General features: G+C 41.8%; 1 pseudogene; it reads left to right on the top strand.

Moving 5' to 3' along the window:
- Positions 1-2642: 2642 nt before the first annotated feature.
- Positions 2643-2967, top strand: LOC122121339 (annotated as a pseudogene).
- Positions 2968-7323: the final 4356 nt, after the last annotated feature.

A 7323-nucleotide genomic window follows, 5' to 3' on the forward strand; every position in this document is an offset into this window, starting at 1 on the left:
CAGATCTCAGCCTCCTGAGTACCTAGGATTACAAGTGTGAGCCACTAGAGCCTGAAATATTTCCGGACCTTTACATATAGACTACTTCACACCACTGGGTATGGTCTCTGTGAGAAGAGCTGCCCACATTAAGTCATGTTCGTCCACTAACTCCATTATATTGTGAGTTTCTGAAAAGTATCAATGCCTAGACTCAGGAAATTAAGAAATTCCGTGGCATGGCCTCATTACTTTTTTTTTTAATACAATGTTTGATATAGTCAACTTCACCCCTAAATTAAAGCATTGATTATAACAATCACAAAGCTACAAAATCAACATTCTGATTATTTTATTTGAAATGTACTCTTCTCTACAAATGGAACTGATCAATATAAATCATGCAACTGATGAATATAAATCATGAAAGCCCACCTTGCTCTGAGGAAAGGCCCATAGTTGGGAACAGGTAATTTCGGGTTGATTTATGAACTGGAAAAGTATTCTTGATTTTTTTTAATACTTTTTTTGGGGGGGAAAATGGTCAGGAGATGGTAAAGACTAGGTTCCCAGCCATTTGCTTGCCAACTCTTAACTGCCTGAAAACTTATAGAAATGCTTGATTAAAACTAGAATAAAAACCTCCAGTTGCCTTGAGCAAACCACAGCACAGGGGTCGGAGAGAGTGCCAGGTTGCAGTTTAAGTAGAGTTACTTGGCGCCTGCTAAAAGTGCTGCTCCCTTCCTGTTTAATAATTAATTCAGCTTTAAAGCCCCAAGGATCTGGACTCAGCACCCGCTTCACAAAGCAGAACAGAAACAAAATGCTTCCAGAACTACAGGGGGATAGAGGAAGAAAGAATCTAACATTTCAAGAAACATCACCACATGAGGCCGGCGAGCAGGGGGAGGGATTTGGAGGTGGAAAGAACCAGGATGGAGAAATTCAAAATAAAATAAATACACACAAAAGCAAGGTTATTCATGGCCACTGGCATCAGGAGTAGGAGCAGCACAGCAAGCCGGAAGCCATCTATTCTGGGAAGCAGGCTTCGTGCCCACAGGCTGGTGGAAACCAAGAGGGTTGTGGGTTCAACCTCTGCAAAAAGAGAGACCCAGCCTGGATCTTTATTAGTGGCCTATTTATTAGTCAGAGCATTGTACTGGAAAATAATAGCAAAAAATAGGCAATCATCCTCTCCTTCCCTTACTTTATCCTCCATCGACACTCTCCCCCAGACCCACAAGTCTGCCCCCACCAGGGAAATGCCAGAAGATGCCCTGACTGGAAGAATGAACACACATACACACACACATACACACACACACACACACACACACACACACACACACACACACACACACGAAGCCAGAAGGAAAGAGAAGGAAGGAAGGAAGGAAGGAAGGAAGGAAGGAAGGAAGGAAGGAAGGAAGGAAGGAAGGAAGGAAGGAAGGACTTATGGCTTTGTAGCTTCTGTGTATATTAAGAACTACATGGGCCAGGCACTGGTAGCTCATGCCTGTAATCCTACCCACTCAGGAGGCTGAGATCTGAGGATCATGATTCAAAGCCAGCCCTGGCAGAAAAGTCCCCATGAGACTCTTAGCTCCAATTTAAGCACTTAAAAACCAAAAGTGGAGCTGTGGTTCAAGGTGGTAAAGCACTAGCCTTGAGCAAAAGAGTTTAGGGACAGTGCCCAGTCTCTGAGTACAAGCTCCACAACTGCCAGATGGGGGGGGGGGGGGGGAGAGAGAGAGAGAGAGAAAGAGAGAGAACTACATGGAAGCAGGGTGCTGGTGACTCACTACTGTAATCCTGGTTATTTAGGAGTCTGAGATCTTAGGATAGTAGTATGAAGCCAGCTGAGGCTAGAAAGTCCATGAGACTCTTTTCCCAATTATCCATCAAAAAGCCTGAAGTGGAGCTGTGGCTCAGGTGGTAGAGTGCTATCTTTGAGTGAAAAAGCTAAGGAACATTTCACTTAGCTAGGCACTAGGCACTGAGTTCAAGGCCCAGTACAGGTGTGCGCCTGAACACACACACACACACACATACACACACACACACACACCACACACAAGCTACATGGAAAAACAAGCAAGTTTCTGGATTTCAATATTCAGCCTCAGAGGTTAATTTCTAATACAGCCACAGGTAATTGCAAAAATGAGCCCACATTCAATACGGTACTTCTTGTGCTCTGTCATTTTTATAAATCATCAGCTCTCAGTTGCTAAATCCAGCACAGAAAGTACTAGAGTGTAGATGCTGAAAAAAAAAAAGGCAGAAGTGGTTAAAAGCTTATCAACTCTCTTATTACACACAGGCTGCAGGGAAGTGTGCTTCCAGAATGACTGCACACACACACACACACACATACACACACACACACACACACACACATACACACCTTCAAAACCATGATCTAGCATCAAACCATTTGGACTGTTCTTTTGTACACCAGGAAGTCTACATATCCCAACACAAAGCTTAGAGACAGTTCAAACAGCATTGAACAGATTAATTACAGGAATTGAAGGGCTGGTTGGCCAGAGAGAAAAACTACTTAAAACATCAAATTGTATTTACTTTCTGCTTATCACCATAAAGAAGGCATGGTATAGAAAGCTCAAGAGTATCCTCTGAAAGCACAGTCTGCCGCGACCAAGATGGCTGCGTGGGTCACCACCTTCCTCAAGGATGTCTGGGCCAAGGAGCTGGTGCGTGTCCTTTGCCATTGCGGGCCTCGCCATCCTTATGCCTGTACTCAGCCCCTACACCAAGTACTCAGGCATGATCAATGCAGCCACACCCTACAACCAACCCGTGCCCCTCCGAGACAATGGGAACCTTCCAGATGTGCCCAGCCACCCCCAGGACCCCAAAGGCCCCAACTTGAAATGGCTGAAGAGTCTGTGAATACCTCTGCTGACAGCTGACAGGGAGGTGAACCTCTCCCCCGGGGCCTCAATAAAAATGTGAAAACCACAAAAAAAAAAAAGAAAAAAGAAAAGAAAACACAGTGAGATGCTATTTTGAAAAACACATTCAGATCATTAAATACCTAAATGCATAATTCCTGAATATTTTTCCTCCTCATTATTGAAGAAAGGGATTTTTTCCTTTTTTAACATTTTTATTTTTTGGAAGTAGCGCTGTAGCTCAAGTGGTAGAGCGCTCGCCTTGAGCTGAAGAGCTGAGGGACAGCGCCCAGGCCCAGAGTTCAAGCCCCACGACCGACAAAAAAATTATTTTTTATTAGTATACATTAGCTACACAGGGGACAAAATTTTATTGTGACATTTCAACGCATGCTTACAACGTATCCCAGTCGATCTCATCCTCTATATCACTCTCCCGTCTTCCTTTCCAAGTGTGTGTGTGTGTGTGTGTGTGTGTGTGTGTGTGTGTGAGTGTGTATGAGCATGTACACACTAATACTAGGGTTTCAACTCAAGGCATGGGCACTATCCCTTAGCTTTTTTGCTCAAGGATGACATCCTACTACTTGAACCACAGCTCCACTTCTGGCTTTTGGTGATTAATCATCAATAAGAAGCTTTCAGAAGGTCAGATGGCGTGAGCCATGGTGCCCAGCTTCCCACTTCTTAAAACAATTCCAGTTTCATTGTTGTATTTTATATATACGATCTACTTTGACTATATTCATCCCCATTCATCCTCCCTCCTAAAAGTATCTACCCCCCAACAGAGTTCATTTCTCTTTCCCTTCCTCCAACCCTCTATTGATCAACAACTATCACTGAGGGTCTTTATGCTATTTTCATGTATAGGTGCAGTATATCTTAAATTATTCACCCTTTTTCTTTTTCCAAAATAGATGTTTTTAATATTCTCCAATTGTCAAGACTATATGGATTTTTGTTATATTTTACTTTATACATATTTATATAGAGATAGATATCTGTCTCTGTACTAGTTTCCCACTCCCCCCCCCACATCTCATATAGCCTTTGGTACCCTGAAAATGAAGTAGCTCACTGACCCCTTACAACTTGGCCAAGCTCAAGTATAAGCGCAGTTTCCCGTTACTACATAATTTCAAAACTAGAAGTTTAATCTGTTTTCTTTATTCTTGAGTCAGTGAATGTTCTGTTGCTATTTGTGTCTTTTCAATTTCAACTTAAATTTCAAGTTAATGTCCTGGTTGGGTTTGGGGAGAGGAATATAGTGGTTATTTTCTGGTTTTTGGTTTGTTTTGCAAAATTGACAGTGGTTTGGGTCACTAGGGAATTTGACCACATACAAGTCACCTAGCCTCTCAGGGCCTCCCTGTGAGATAGGCTCAAACTTGTGGTAAGGATATGGATGTATGATGCAAAGAGTATATTGGGCACAGACTATCAGGACAAACCACTCACTTCAAGTTCAAGAACAGTGAAGGGCAGCCCTTCTTCACTCAACTAAGACTGGCTTGACACAGTGGTTATACCATGTCAATGATTATACTTCTAGCAGTAATTATACTGAACCCACTTGATCAATCCCTAGGGCTCATATGCTCACTTTTTCTTAAAAATAAGAGAGTAGTTAAGAGTGGTAAAATAAATTTCTGTAAATTCATCATATTTCTTTTTTTAAAAAAATCATCTTTAGAAAGTTGTACAAAGGGGTTTCAGTTCAACATGTTGATTTGTGAATATAGTGCATCTTGATTAATGTCACCGGTTCCATCAATCTCCTTTTTAATTTATAATTTTATTTGGTGGTGGTGGTGGTGGTGTGTGTGTGTGTGTGTGTGTGTGTGTGTGTGTGTGTATTTGGGCTTGAACTCAGAACTAGATTCTGTCCCTTAATTTCTTCCACTCAAGACTGCCATCATATTTTCAGTCCACACAGAGAATTCCTGGATAGGAACTTGGATAGAAAAAATCATTTTCAGGGTGGCAAACTTCTTTCTGATGAGAATAATTATCTATAAACTTATTTTTTTTGATGAGTTGAGAGATTTCTTTGGTGCAGTGGGAAGGGCACTGGATGCTGATTTAATCCAATCTGAAGCCTGGTCCAGCACTCAAGAAAAAAAAATATGACAAGTCTCTCTCTCTCTCTTTCTCTCTCTCTCTCTCTCTCTCTCTCTCATTCTCTCTCTCCTCTCTCTCTCTCTCATACACACACACACACACACACACACACACACACACACACACCCCACCCCCAGAGTGAAAGGAGGCGCTCTCTACCTTGTATGAGAGTGGGGTGAGCACATGGCATATGGCCACACTGACCTCCATAAGGGGAGGGAAGACTCATACCCACGCACACAACTCCCTGAATGCACCCAGACTATGACAAGTGTGGAGAGATGTGAAAGAAATGGACCAGAGGATGCATATGATCTGTGTTGCAACTCAAAACTTCCAGTCCATGATTCACCATCATCCAAGTTAAGACTCATTCACCCATCCCACTGAATACTAACTTGCTTCTGCCAGCCTAGCTGTTTGGCACAATCAGTGGGGAACGACTGGTGTTAGATAATTTGGAAGCTAAGTACCCACTGATAAACATATCATGATGAAAAGAGTAGACATCAAGCCTGACGCCAAAGCAACTCATCTATTTTTCACCCAAAACTCACCCACACGTGGTAAAATATTGGGTTAGAACTCGCTGGAAGAAACACATTATGAAGGGAAGGGTGCAGTCTCTTCTCCACGTCCCCTGTGATGCAATCCATGGTCTAAAAGATGATGTTTTTTAAGTATAGACCCTGGAGTTGATACAGCGGAGACATCAGCCCAGTTTCCCATCTGAAAAGTACAGATTTCGACCTCTCACAGTTGCCTCCATAATGATATCGCTTGATATATGTCGATCTCTTGGTAGGATGGATATAGTACTCACCAATTTTTAGCAATGCTTATCAGGATATGAGCTGTGTTGAACGCAAGAACCTATGACTGATATTATAAAACTAGGATTACCAAGCTGAAATGTTTTGCCTCTGTCGTAATAACGTTTTAGTGGGGGAGGAAGAGATGGCTGTTTTCTCACAGCTCAGAAAGCAAGAAATCTAAAATAAAGGTGTTGTCAGGTGGTTTTTTTTTTTCCTGAGGCCTCACCTGGAGTTGTGGATGTCATCTTCACCCTGTGACTTTACATGGAATGTCCATCTAAATATATGTGTCCTAATCTCCTTACATAGAAACTAGTTGTATTGCTTAGGGTCTATTCTGACGACTTTATTAACCTCAATTAATTCTTTAAAGCCTCTCTCTCCTGAAACACTCACATTTTAAGGTACTAGAAGTTACAAAAAGTATTTGAATTTGGAAAGACTCAATTAAGGTTTTAAAAGCCTTAATAGCAGTGAAAATGTGGATTACATTAATATTTCCAAATAACTAAATCTCAGATTTGCATACCCAGGTATATGAAGGAAACAATGGGGAAACAGGATCCACCGAGACCTTGTAATTTTCCTGACAAACATAAAAATAAAAATAAAATCAAAGATAAATAAGCTCTCACAGACTTTAGCCAAGAGGGGAACTACTAAAATATCTAGAATTAGTTAGTGTCAATCTACTTGTGGACTCAGCTCATGAAGCTTTGATAACATAAAGTAACAGAAATTTGCTCGAACCTAGGTTTATCCTGGCCAGGGAAAAAGCTGACAAACTGTCTTGTCCCTTGGCTGCCTAAGCCCTGAACTGAGAGGTGTGATCTATTCATTTGTGAAGAGGCAGATCAGTGAGTGACAAGCACAAGGTTAGGGATGGAGGGGTGGGCCTTTCCCATCTCTTCTTTGGGATTCTTCCTCTCAACACCTTGTCTATGACAGCCTTTTTATGCCAGGGCACATCATTGTCTCTTTGCCCCAGTGCAAGAGAAGATTGGGTTAATAATTCAACCAGTTTCTATTTCAGATTTTCTTAACTCAAATCAGTTTAGATCTATATTCATGTTTGTTTCAAATGGTTCTCTGTGGAGCACTTTCAGATTCATATTTGGGGATTTGCTAAATATATCAGCCCAAGGATTGCATTTGAACAGCATGTAATTTCATTAGATATTGGTCACCACACTACTGGAGCAGGAAGCTTTAAAAAAAAATTAAAGTGGAAAAAAAATCAGATCTGGCATTGGTTATTAACTCCACCTCAGGGTGACTTCTCTTCAGGGGCGATTAAATAGCAGCTCTGGGCTGTTAAGTTTAGTGGCTTTACTTGTAGGTGGTACATTCTCCTCCAAGGACAACCTCAGCCTGGGTCTGCTGGGGTGTCCCTTGGTGGCACTAGACAGCCTCTGTTTAAAGGCAGGTCTTGTTTGAAATGGTAGATGTGGCCACCGTGGGGGTGCTCTGACCTTTTTTTCCTT

Source organism: Dipodomys spectabilis, unplaced genomic scaffold, assembly GCF_019054845.1.
Source record: "Dipodomys spectabilis isolate Male_0828 unplaced genomic scaffold, ASM1905484v1 ptg000187l, whole genome shotgun sequence".
In the NCBI taxonomy this organism is placed as follows: domain Eukaryota; kingdom Metazoa; phylum Chordata; class Mammalia; order Rodentia; family Heteromyidae; genus Dipodomys; species Dipodomys spectabilis.